The 12,892-nt window shown below is 40.4% G+C and overlaps 1 protein-coding gene across 6 annotated transcripts in view; it reads left to right on the top strand.

Moving 5' to 3' along the window:
• ST6GAL1 (ST6 beta-galactoside alpha-2,6-sialyltransferase 1) overlaps nucleotides 1-12,892 on the top strand; it is a 198,348-nt gene that overhangs the window by 69,834 nt on the left and 115,622 nt on the right. Inside the window, exon 1 of one of the 6 annotated variants that reach the window (XM_082624432.1) lies at nucleotides 12,443-12,832. The exons of the other annotated variants lie outside the window; for them this stretch is intronic. The gene's annotated coding sequence lies outside the window, so the exon portion shown is untranslated. Of the gene's footprint in view, nucleotides 1-12,442; nucleotides 12,833-12,892 lie in introns of those variants that run through there. 6 annotated transcript variants of the gene reach the window in all.

The raw sequence follows: 12,892 nt of genomic DNA, 5'->3' as shown, positions 1-12,892 counted from the left end.
ACTTACAACATGGAACTTCTCTAGGTGCTTTACAACTATTAACTCAATGTTCACAACAATTCTATGTGGTAATTATTATTTCCATATCATAGACGAGGAAACTGAAGTACATAGAAGTAAGTGATGTGCTAATGGCCCCACATCTAGCAATTAGCAAAGCTGGAATTTAGGTGATATCCACTCTCTTAACCACCATGATGCTTCTTGGCTAGGTTTGATTTCATTCCTTGAACCCAGATGTTTGAACAAAGATAGTCATGAAAAGATTTGGCTGTTAGCTTGATTCTCAATTGCTAAATCTGAATCTTCCCTAATTCAGAGGAAGGAGAAAGTTTTTCTAGCTGGGAGAAGAAGGATGGATTCTGGGAAGGAAGTGGTATTTTAATGGAGCTTTGAGAGATGGGTGAAATTTTGAGAAGTAAAAATTGCTGAGAACAAAGGATACAGTACCAGCCAAGGTGAAGTAATCCAACTATAACCTCTGTCTACCACTGTTTATAATGAAAAACTGGACTGAATGCAAAAGTCAACTACGTGAGAACTTGAAAAGTAATAGGCAGATAAGATACTGGATTCAAAACTTGAACAGTGACCCATGATGGCCCTTGTCACGCGGAACTGCACAATTGTTTGGGAAGCTAAAACTCTGAGATAACCCCATCTTTCCAGTCAGAGGAACTAGGAAAATGAGCTGCTGGAAGCCAGAGAGTGTGAGAAAATTCCTGAGAGGGAAGAGCTGGAAAAGGGGACCCACTAATTCTGTGTGTGGATTGGCACAAGTCCTGGGTGTGCTACAAGGTGCGCATGTGTGGAACAGATCCCAGGAAGCACAGCAAAGGTTTTGAGCAACTATCTGTTATTAACCACTAACTGAGTCCCAGATAAATCCTTGAGTTGCCTATGTGACCGGCACATCCAACTGGCTTAGCAAAGCCTTAGAAAACTGAACTGACATCAGAGCTACCAGTCACAAAAGGTAAGACAGAATTTTCTATCTGAACCTAAGTGGGCTACATGCCCGCTAAAACAAATAAACAAAAATATCAATGTTTCAGAAGAATTTAACAGAATTCAGAGCCTCATTACATAATATCTAAAAGTCCAGGATGCAATTCAAATTTACTAAATCTAAAAAGTACCAGGAAAATCTGAACAATACTCACAGGGAAAGACTATCACCAGGTGCTACCCCTGAGATGTCTCAGATGGTAGAACTCTCAGAGACTTAATGTAGCTCTTAGAATCATTCTCCACTCTTGAAAGACATGAAAAGATAGAGGTTTTCAGCAGAAAAATGGAAACGATACAAAATAACCAGATGGAAAATTTAGAATTGAGGAGACAACATCTGAAGTAATGAATTCACTGGGTGGGCTCAGTGGCAGAATAGAAAAAAGTCAGTGAACTTGAAGAGGGAACAAAAGAAATTATACAATATTTTAAATATATTCATAAATATATTTTTTATTGGAAAGAATGGATAGAATCTCAGGATCTATGGACCAAGATCAAAAAGTTGAAAATTCATGTTATTGGGGTCCCATCCTAGAAGGTGAAAAGAAAGATTCTCATGCAGAAAAAATATTTGAAGACAGGATGGCTGAAAGTGTCCCATATGTGGTAAAAGGCATAAATTTACAAAGTATAGAATCTCTGTGTGAATCCCACACAGAATAAACCCAATGACAACTACTCAGCCACATCATAATCAAACTTCTGAAAACCAAAAATAAAAAAATATTGAGAGCTGCCAGGGACAGACGATACATTATATAAAAGGGAAACCTATTCAAATACTGTGGAACATCTTTAAAGTGGTAGAAAAACAGAATTGTCAACCCACAATTTTATGTGTAGAAAAAATATCCTCTGTGAGTGAAGGGAAAATAAAGATGTTCTCAAATGAAGGAAATCCAGGAAACTCATTTCCAGCAGACCTGGTGTTAAACGCTGAAGGAAGTTTTCCAGGCTGAAGGGAAATGATACTGGAGGGAAATGTTGAATGTGAGGGATGAAAGAAGAGCAAGAGAAATAATAAATATCCAACACAGTAGGTTCCCCATTAGTGAAAATACACTCAAAAATACAACAGTGAGCAAAAATAATCTAATCCCATGCCAGAGGTGTAACTATAGATTACTGGCAATATTTTGAGTATATTTCCTTCAAGTCATTTTTCTTTGTGAATGAGTATTTATTTCTTTTTTTCTCTCCTTCTTCCCCTCTTTTCCTCTAAGGTCATATAGTTTTATAATGTTTTGTTATCAATTCACATATATTATGAACATTTTCCTATTTTGTTGAGAAATCTTATTAAAAAATTTTTTTGTTTCTTTGATAATGGTATTTTGGTTATATTTTTTAAAGGAGTGCATTTTAGAGATCCATAGTGACATAAAGGATGCAGTGATATGATGTCTGTGATTTGCTTAAAATACCCAAGATGAAGCACTGGGGTCTTGTGTCAAAGAAACAAAATTGGTCATAAACCAGTCATTGTTGAAGCTGGGTAACGAGTACATGATGGTTCATTATACTACTGTCTATAGTTTTCTATACGTACATTTTAAATTAAAAAGCTTTTAAGAAGTCTTCGCAAATGTGATTTTTTTTTAAACATCTTTATTGGAGTATAATTGCTTTACAATGGTGTGTTAGTTTCTGCTTTATAACAAAGTGAATCAGTTATACATATGCATATGTGCCCATATCACTTCCCTCTTGCATCTCCCTCCCACAAATGTGATTTTTAATTGTTTAATCACATCCTGTCCTGTGGACATTCCATAAAATTTGACTATCCTTCTATTGTTGTGAATTGAGGTTGTTACAGGTTATGAGCGGGCTGAGACTGAACTACAGTCTTTGACAGGTTTTCTGATTATTTCCCTTTTGGAGATGTAATTGCTAAGTTAAAAGAGAAAGGACATTTATAATGCTTTGATATATTTTGCAAATTGCCCTTCAGAAGAGGTGTTCCATGCTATTTTTGTTCAAGAGATATATGGGAGTGCTCTTTTCAGCTCTAGATTATATGTATTTTTAGCTTCTATTAATTTGATAGAGGGGGAAGGTAGCATCTTGTTTTTTTCTTTTAACATCTTTATTGGAGTATAATTGCTTTACAATGGTGTGTTAGTTTCTGCTCTATAACAAAGTGAATCAGCTATACATAAACATATATCCTCATATCTCCTCTCTCTTGCGTCTCCCTTCCACCCTCCCTATCCCGCCCCTCAGGTGGACACAAAACACTGAGCTGATCTCCCTGTGCTATGTGGCTGCTTACCACTAACTATCTATTTTACATTTGGTAGTGTATATATGTCCATGCCACTCTCTCACTTCATCCCAGCTTACCCTTCCCCCTCCCCGTGTCCTCAAGTCCATTCTCTATGTCTGTGTCTTTATTCCTGTCCTGCCCCTAGGTTCTTCAGAACAATTTCCTTTCTTTAGATTCCATATATATATATATATATATATATATATATATATATATATATATATGTTAGCATACGGTATTTGTTTTTCTCTTTCTGACTTACTTCAATCTGTGTGACAGACTCTAGGTCCATCTACCTCACTACATATAACTCAATTTCGTTTCTTTTTATGGTTGAGTAACCTTCCATTGTATATATGTGCCACATCTTCTTTATCCATTCACCTGTCGATGGACACTTAGGTTGCTTCCATGTCCTGGCTATTGTAAACAGAGATGCAGTGAACATTGTGGTACATGACTCTTTTTGAATTATAGTTTTCTCAGGGTATATGCCCGGTAGTGGGATTGCTGGGTATGGTAGTTCTACTTTTAGTTTTTTAAGGAACCTCCATACTGTTCTCCATAGTGGCTGTATCAATCTACATTCCCACCAACTGTGCAAGAGGGTTCCCTTTTCTCCACACCCTCTCCAGCATTTATTGTTTCTAGATTTTTTGATGATGGCCATTCTGACTGGTGTGAGGTGATACCTCACTGTACTTTTGATTTGCATTTCTCTAATGATTAGTGATGGTGAACATCCTTTCATGTGTTTGTTGGCAATCTGTATATCTACTTTGGAGACATGTCTATTTAGGTCTTCTGCCCATTTCTGGATTGGGTTGTTTGTTTTTTTGCTATTGAGCTACATGAGCTGCTTATAAATTTTGGAGATTAATCCTTTGTCAGTTGCTTCATTTGCAAATATTTTCTCCCATTCTGAGGGTTGTCTTTTGGTCTTGTTTATGGTTTCCTTTGCTGTGCAAAAGCTTTGAAGTTTCATTAGGTCCCATTTGTTTATTTTTGTTTTTATTTCCATTTCTCTAGGAGGTGGGTCCAAAAGGATATTACTGTGATTTATGTCATAGAGTGTTCTGCCTATGTTTTCCTCTAAGAGTTTGATAGTTTCTGGCCTTACATTTAGGTCTTTAATCCATTTTGAGCTTATTTTTGTATATGGTCTTAGGGAGTGTTCCAATTTCATTCTTTTACATGTAGCTGTCCAGTTTTCCCAGCACCAGTTATTGAAGAGGCTGTCTTTTCTCCACTGTATATTCTTGCCTCCTTTATCAAAGATAAGGTGACCATACGTGTGTGGGTTTATCTCTGGGCTTTCTATCCTGTTCCATTGATCTATATTTCTGTTTTTGTGTCAGTACCATACCCTCTTGATTACTGTAGCTTTGTAGTATAGTCTGAAGTCAGGGGGCCTGATTCCTCCAGCTCTGTTTTTCTTTCTCAAGATTGCTTTGGCTATTTGGGGTCTTTTGTGTTTCCATACAAATTGTGAAATTTTTTGCTCTAGTTCTGTAAAAAATGCCATTGGTAGTTTGATAGGGATTACATTGAATCTGTAAATTCCTTTGGGTAGTAGAGTCATTTTCACAATTTTGATTCTTTCAATCTAAGAACATGATACATCTCTCCATCTCTTTGTATCATCTTTAATTTCTTTCATCAGTGTCTTATAGTTTTCTGCATACAGGTCTTTCGTCTCCTTAGGTAGATTTATTCCTAGGTATTTTATTCTTTTTGTTGCAGTGGTAAGTGGGAGTGTTTCCTTAATTTCTGTTTCAGATTTTTCATCATTAGTGTATAGGGATGAAAGAGATTTCTGTGCATTAATTTTGTATCCTGCTACTTTACAAAATTCATTGATGAGCTCTAGTAGTTTTCTGGTAGTATCTTTAGGATTCTCTATGTATAGTATCATGTCATCTGCAAAGAGTGACAGTTTTACTTCTTTTCCGATTTGGATTCCTTTTATTTCTCTCTGATTGCTGTGGCAAAAACTTCCAAAACTATGTTGAATAACAGTGGTGAGAGTGGGCAACCTTGTCATGTTCCTGATCTTAGAGAAAATGATTTCAGTTTTTCACCATTGAGAACGATGTTGGCTGTGGGTTTGTCATTTATGGTCTTTATTATGTTGAGGTAAGTTCCCTCTATGCCTACTTTCTGGAGCGTTTTTATCATAAATGGGTGTTGAATTTTTTCAAAAACTTTTTCTGCATCTATTGAAATTAGAATATGGTTTTTATCCTTCAGTTTGTTAATACAGTGTATCACATTGATGGATTTGCATAGATTGAAGAGTCCTTGCACTCCTGGGATAAACCCCACTTGATCATGGTGTATGATCCTTTTAATTTGCTGTTGGATTCTGTTTGCTAGTATTTTGTTGAGGATTTTTGCATCTATGTTCATCAGTGATGTTGGCCTCTAGTTTTCTTTTTTTGTGCCATCTTTGTCTGGTTTTGGTATCAGGGTGATGGTGGACTTGTAGAATGAGTTTGGGAGTGTTCCTCCCTCTGCTGTATTTTGGAAGAGTTTGAGAAGGATAGGTGTTAGCTCTTCTCTAAATGTTTGATAGAATTCACCTGTGAAGCCATCTGGTCCTGGGCTTTTGTTTATTGGAAGATTTTTAACCACAGTTTCAATTTCATTGCTTGTGATTGGTCTGTTTATATTTTCTATTTCTTCCTGGTTCAGTCTCGGGAGGTTGTGCTTTTATAAGAATTTGTCCATTTCTTCCAGGCTGTCCATTTTATTGGCATATAGTTGCTTGTGGTAATCTCTCATGATGCTTTGTATTTCTGCAGTGTGAGTTGCTACTTCTCCTTTTTCATTTCTATTTCTATTAATTTGAGTCTTCTCCTTTTTTTTCTTGATGAGACTGGCTAGAGTTTTTTCAATTTTGTTTATCTTCTCAAAGAACCAGATTTTAGTTTTATTGATATTAGGTATTGTTTCCTTCATTTCTTTTTCATTTATTTCTGATCTGATCTTTATGATTTCTTTCCTTCTGCTAACTTTGGGGGTTTTTTGTTTTTCTTTCTGTAACTGCTTTAGGTGTAAGGTTAGGTTGTTTATTTGAGATGTTTCTTGTTTCTTGAGGTAGGATTGTATTGCTCTAAACTTCCCTCTTAGAACTGCTTTTTGCTGCATCCTATAGGTTTTGGGTCGTCGTGTTTTCATTGTCATTTGTTTCTTGGTATTTTTTGATTTCCTCTTTGATTTTTTCTGTGATATCCTGGTTACTTAGTAGTGTACTGTTTAACCGCAATGTGTTTGTATTTTTTACAGAGTTTTTCCTGTAATTGCTATCTAGTCTCATTGCATTGTTATCAGAAAAGATACTTGATATGATTTCAATTTTCTTAAATTTACCAAGGCTTGATTTGTGACCCAAGATATGATCTACCTGGAGAATATTCCATGAGCACTTGAGAAGAAAGTGTATTCTGTTGTTTTTGGATGGAATGTCCTATAAATATCAATTAAGTCCATCTTGTTTAATGTACCATTTAAAGCCTGTGTTTCCTTATTTATTTTTATTTTGGATGATCTATCCATTGGTGAAGTTGGGTTGTTAAAATCCCTTACTATTATTGTGTTACTGTCTATTTCCCCTTTTATGGCTGTTAGCATTTGCCTTATGTATGGAGGTGCTCCTCTGTTGGGTGCATAAATATTTACAATTATTGTATCTTCTTCTTGGATCGATCCCTTGATCATTATGTAGTGTCCTTCTTTGTGTCTTATAATGGTCTTTATTTTAAAGTCTATTTTGTCTGATATGCAAATTGCTACTCCAGCTTTCTTTTGATCTCCATTTGCATGGAATATCTTTTTCAATCCCCTCACTTTCAGTCTGTATGTGTCCCTAGGTCTGAAGTGGGTCTCTTGTAGACAGCATATATATTGTTCTTGTTTTTGTATCCATTCAGCCAGTCTATGTCTTTTGGTTGGAGCATTTAATCCATTTACATTTAAGGTAGTTATCGATATGTGTGCTCCTATTACCATTTTCTTAATTGTTTTGGGTTTGTTATTGTAGGTCTTTTCCTTCTCTTCTGTTTCCTGCCTAGAGGAGTTCCTTTAGCATTTGTTGTAAAGCTGGTTTGGTGGTTCTAAATTCTCTTAACTTCTGCTTGTGTGTAAAGGTTTTAATTTCTCCAGCAAATCTGAATGAGATCCTTGCTGGGTAGAGTAATCTTGGTTGTAGGTTTTTCTCTTTCATCACTTTAAATATGTCCTGCCACTCTCTTCTGGCTTGGAGAGTTTCTGCTGAAAGATCAGCCATTAACATTATGAGGATTCCCTTGTATGTTATTTGTTGCTTTTCCCTTCCTGCTTTTAATATTTTTTCTTTGTATTTAATTTTTGATAGTTTGATTAATATGTGTCTTGGAGTGTTTCTCCTTCAGTTTATCCTGTATGGGACTCTTTGTGTTTCCTGGACTTGACTGACTCTTTCCTTTCCCATATTAGGGAAGTTTTCAACTATAATCTCTTCAAATATTTTCTCAGTTCCTTTCTTTTTCTCTTTTTCTTTTGGGACCCCTATAATTTGAATGTTGGTGTGTTTAATGTTGTCCCAGGGGTCTCTGAGCCTGTCTTCAATTCTTTTCATTCTTTTTTCTTTATTCTGCTCTGAGGTAATTATTTCCACTATTTTATCCTCCAGGTCACTTATCCGTTCTTTTGCCTCAGTTATTCTGCTATTGATTCCTTCTAGAGAATTTATAATTTTATTTATTGTGTTGTTCATCATTGTTTGTTTGCTCTTTAGTTCTTCTAGGTCCTTGTTAAACATTTTTTGTATTTTCTCCAGTCTATTTCCAAGATTTTGCATCATCTTTACTATCATTACTCTAAATTCTTTTTCAGGTAGACTGCCTATTTCCTCTTCTTTGTTTGGTCTAGTGGGCTTTTGCCTTGCTCCTTCATGTGGTGTGTATTTCTCTTTCTTCTCATTTTGCTTAATTTACTGGGTTTGGTGTCTCCTTTCTGCAGGCTGCATGTTCGTAGTTCCTGTTGTTTTTGGTGTCTGCCCCCAGTAGTTGAGTTTGGTTCATTGGCTTGTGTAGGCTTCCTGGTGGAGCGGACTGGTGCCTGTGTTCTGGTTGATGTGGCTGGTCTTGTCTTTCTGGTGGGCAGGACCATGTCTGGTGGTGTGTTTTGGTGTGTCTGTGAACTGAGTATGATTTTAAGCAGCCTTTCTGCTAATGGGTGGGGTTGTGTTCCTGTCTTGCTATTTGTTTGGCATAGGGTGTCCAGCACTGTAGCTTGCTGGTTGTTGAGTGGAGCTGGGTCTTAGTGTTGAGATGGAGATCTGTGAGACAGCGTTTGCCATTTGATATTATGTGGGGCTGGAGGTCTGTGGTGGACCAATGTCCTGAACTTGGCTCTCCCACCTCAGAGGCTCAGGTCTGACACCCAGCTGGAGCACCAAGACTCTGTCAGCCACCCGGCTGGTCTTCCTAAAGCTGGGCTGCCTGTAGCAGCCTGACCAATGGAATATTCAAATTGGAATTGTTGCCTTTGCACCGGGTGCTAGAGGAGATCTCCATCGCTCCATACCAGAAATAAAAAAGGATGGACAGGTCTTCTTATCCATGATGCAAAGTTAAATTCTGTTCCTCCAGGGAAAATTTCAGGGCACTGCCCCTGCCACCACCAGTGATAGAGACGGCTTGGGAAACATTAGAACCACCTCCAAGCTGGGGTTTTTATGAATCTGAAGTGGCTCCTCCACTGTCTCTTTCCCTTTCTGCCGACTGAAGCAGAAGACTCTGAGGCTTTAGAACAGGGCAGTACTCCTCAGCATTGTTGGGGTCATCAAAAATGAGGACAGTATGAGAAATTGTCACAGCCAAGAGGAGCCTATGGAGACATGAAGACTAAATGTAATGCTTGGCCACCTGCAGCTGCCTGTGTTTGCGTCCCCGGCAAGAATTTGCTCCCGGGCCCGAGCTTGTTATTTTAATGTGTATTTTTTTGATTTTCAGTGACATTGAATCCCTAGCCTTCCACTGCATTGGTCCCCACCCTTTTAGGGAGAAAGGAGTGGAGAAGAGTAGAAGAAAAGAGATTTATAGCTCCCTCCGCATTCATTGCTTTGAAGATGAGAAGCAAATGCAGACACAGAGAGCCCTGGGTTCAAATCCTATCTCTGCAACTTCCTAGCTACTGACTTTGTGCAACCTTCACCTCTCTGAGACTCAGATTTTTTCACTGAAGGATAGAGCATTCATCCTGTCCTCCATCAGGGTGAGGTAATAGAGATTTATAAGGAAAGAGTCTGGTGTGCAGTCTGGTCAATCTGAAGATAGTAGCTTTTGTTGTCTGTGGGGTGCTTAAGCTCAGCATATACAAGCACCTCCTGGTGCACAGAGGCAGCGAGGAACTCAGAGCTAGCTCTCCTGTCCAGGGACGGCCCCTGCAGGGACTGCTGCTCATGTTTAGGTCATCACCTCTTCCCCTTCATTCTTCGCAACCTCCCTGTGGGGTGGTCTTCTAATCACCTCTGGGCAATGGAGGCAGCTATCCCAAGCCAGGAAATTAATCCTGGGGAATTGGGTGACCTTGGGGGAGTGAATTCTGACCGCTATTGTATTTATCTGGTTCTGTGGGAATCCACCTTTCAGAACTTGGCTCGGGATCAGCGTGGGCTTCAGGTGGGTTTGTTTGGCAGTGTCTCCCCTTATTCTCTGGAGCAGAATTCAGAACAGAATCATGCTCTTTCCAGCACAGCCCAGCCAAGCTGGGTATCTGCCTCAATTCATTATCCTTCTCTGACCCCTCATCTAAATTGGACATGTTCTTTTCTTTTTTTTAATTAATTAATTTAATTTATTTATTTTTGGCTGCATCGGGTCTTCTTTGCTGCACACGGGCTTTCTCTAGTTTTGGCGAGCGGGGGCTACTCTTCGTTGCAGTGTGCAGGCTTCTCATTGCAGTGGCTTCTCTTGTTGTGGAGCACGGGCTCTAGAGTGCAGGCTCAGTAGTTGTGGCATGCGGGCTCAGTAGTTGGGGCTCGCAGGCACTAGAGCACAGGCTCAGTAGTTGTGGTGCACGGGCTTAGTGGCTCCATGGCATGTGGATCTTCCTGGACCAGGGCTTGAACCTGTGTCCCCTGCATTGGCAGGCGGATTCTTAACCACTGCACCACCAGGGAAACCCTGGACATGTTCTTGTTACACACCTATAGAAGGTTAAGAGCAGCTGATACAGAAGAGGTGGCTGTGGCTCCAAATAAGCTGTCCGCCCACAGCCCAAGAGAGAACCCACTACACTCTTCTACTACTGCTTTGATTGGTGGTGGGGGGCACTACTCTTCAGATTATTTGAATGCCAGATGAGCAGGCCATCTGGACCCAGGTTCACAGTGAGACCAGAAAATCCTACCACACTCTCAGCTCAGAGCACGGGTGTGGCTGACTGGGCTGAGAAGTATTTCTCCTGAAATCAAGGTTGGGTGCCTAGGCCCTGGTGCTATCAGCCTACCCTGGTTTTGATCTGGAAATACCTCATCGATTTCCCATTTTCTAACCTGGGCACATTCCACTTGCAAGAGACCTAAGGGTTGAGCTGGGAGGTGGAGCGAGTTTGGCTTATTTTCTAAGTTGAAGGAAAATTCAGAAAAAAAGTCAGCAGGCTTTCTTGTGAGAATATGGGTCTATTGACTTTTTCTGTGTTGGGCAGCAAGCCAGCCCTCTACTCTGTGGCTGTAAGAGCAGAACTTCTCCAGGCGTTTGTCTGCAGAAGGCTCTCAGGTGTATCCATGCTTGGAGAGAATTGAACAATTTTGTGTTTTCATTTTGATGATCATTGAGAAATGATTCTTATACCAGTTATAATTCACATCAATTCATAGTTGAATGACCCTTTAGTAGAAGAAACCATTGGTGTCTTAAGTAAAGGTTTGTCAAACTTCAAGCATTTCTTTTTCCTCTTTCAAATGGAAGGGTGCTTGATAAAGCACAAGCTTCATTTCCTATGGCTTTACAGAAGTGGTGAACTCATGCCACTGTCTTGGAGCTTTAAAGCTCCTTTTCATCTCTTATTTCCCTTGTGTTTCCACCACAACCCTGTGAAGTAAGGATTATTAAGCCCCTTTGATCATGAGGAAACAGTGGCTCAGAAAGGATGAGTGACTTCCAAGGATATGCAGTGATTTGGCTGGAGGGCTAGGGGACTTCACATCTGTGTTACGGTTTCGGGTTTTTCCATGAGTTCAGCCTTCCTAGTAACACCCCCTTGTCTCTGACTCCTTTGAGAGTCCCAGATTCTGGTTCCCATTGCTGTGGGGCAGTGTTTGAAATGGTTAATAGTGAAAGAGGCTGATACCAGTTTTGTTGAGATGGGCATCAAGGTCCCACGCTTAACCAGACAAATATTGAGTCATGCACTTGCGGAAAGTTCATCTCCTCTTCTCAAAAATGAAGACTTCCTCCATCCACAGCAGATAAGCCATGATCAGCCTCTGGTCCCTCCTCCTCGATTCCTGGCAGGTTCAGGTTTACCAGGCACCATTTAATAAGCACCTACTATGTTCTGGGCATGGCAGGATCCTTTTTTCTAATCCTTACAGCAATCCTGTGAGGTAGGTGGCCTTGCACACATTTTACAGAAAAGGAAACTGACGCCCAGAGCACTCCTGTTATTTGCCTAAGGTCATATGGTGATGACAAATGAAGCTGGGATCCAAATCTAGATTTGTATGACTCCAAGGCTGGGTTCACAGGAAATTTAGCACCACTCTTCCAAATGGGGCCTTGTGTGGGGTCTTCCTCATCCCAGTCCTGGTCCTCATCTCATCAGTGCATGGGGTGGAGGAATAGAGGAGGGGGGCCGCACCTAGGTTTTTTTGGCCTCTGGGCCCTGAGTCATATCTGAGTTGAGGTCCTGGCTCTGTTTCTTAACAGTGGGGTGATTGTGGGAAAATCCCACAACCTCTCTGAGCCTGTTTCCTCATTTGTAAAATAAGTTCGGCAATCATAGTGTTATTCTGAACACTAAACGGGTGCTTGGCACAGTGCCTGGCCCTAGCAGTTGTGTAAGAAGAAGTGGCTCTTATTTGTTTGTTGGTCATGTACTTTCAGGGAGTGGAGAAGGGGGTTGCAGGAGGGCCAAGGCTGCTGAACTCACACAGCCCCCACCGGCTCCACAGCACCCTTCTCTGCTCTGGAACTTTTGATCTGCTCTCCACTATGTCCCTGGTGAAGGCCAGGCTCTCCCACCTGATACTCATGGTGCTGTACAGTGAGGCCTGAGGCTCCCTCACAGCTTCACCTCCCAATGCTTGGCTTTGCATACCTGCTTGGGCTGACGTGACCCTCTCTGTGCCCCAGTGCCCCACCCTCGCCCACCTCCAGGCCATTTCCCTCCCATCTCACAGGTCTTTCCCATCTACGAAGGCTTCTTTGATCCCAGAGTAGACTCAGGCCCCTCCTCCTGGGCTAAGATTCTTGAACAAATTTTTTTCAAGAAGAAAACATTCACTTATTTGGCAAAGTAAGCTGAGCCACAGGCCCTGACTCAGGTCCTGGGAACACAGAGGTAACTACATGGTTCAGGTGCCCACTGGCTAGTGGGGGGAACAGACAAAGTAAGTAGTGC

This window comes from Mesoplodon mirus (genome assembly GCF_964341445.2).
Source record: "Mesoplodon mirus genome assembly, chromosome: 6".
NCBI lineage: Eukaryota > Metazoa > Chordata > Mammalia > Artiodactyla > Ziphiidae > Mesoplodon > Mesoplodon mirus.
The sequence above is the reverse complement of the archived record's forward strand: the minus strand, read 5'-3'. Positions and strand labels throughout refer to the sequence as shown.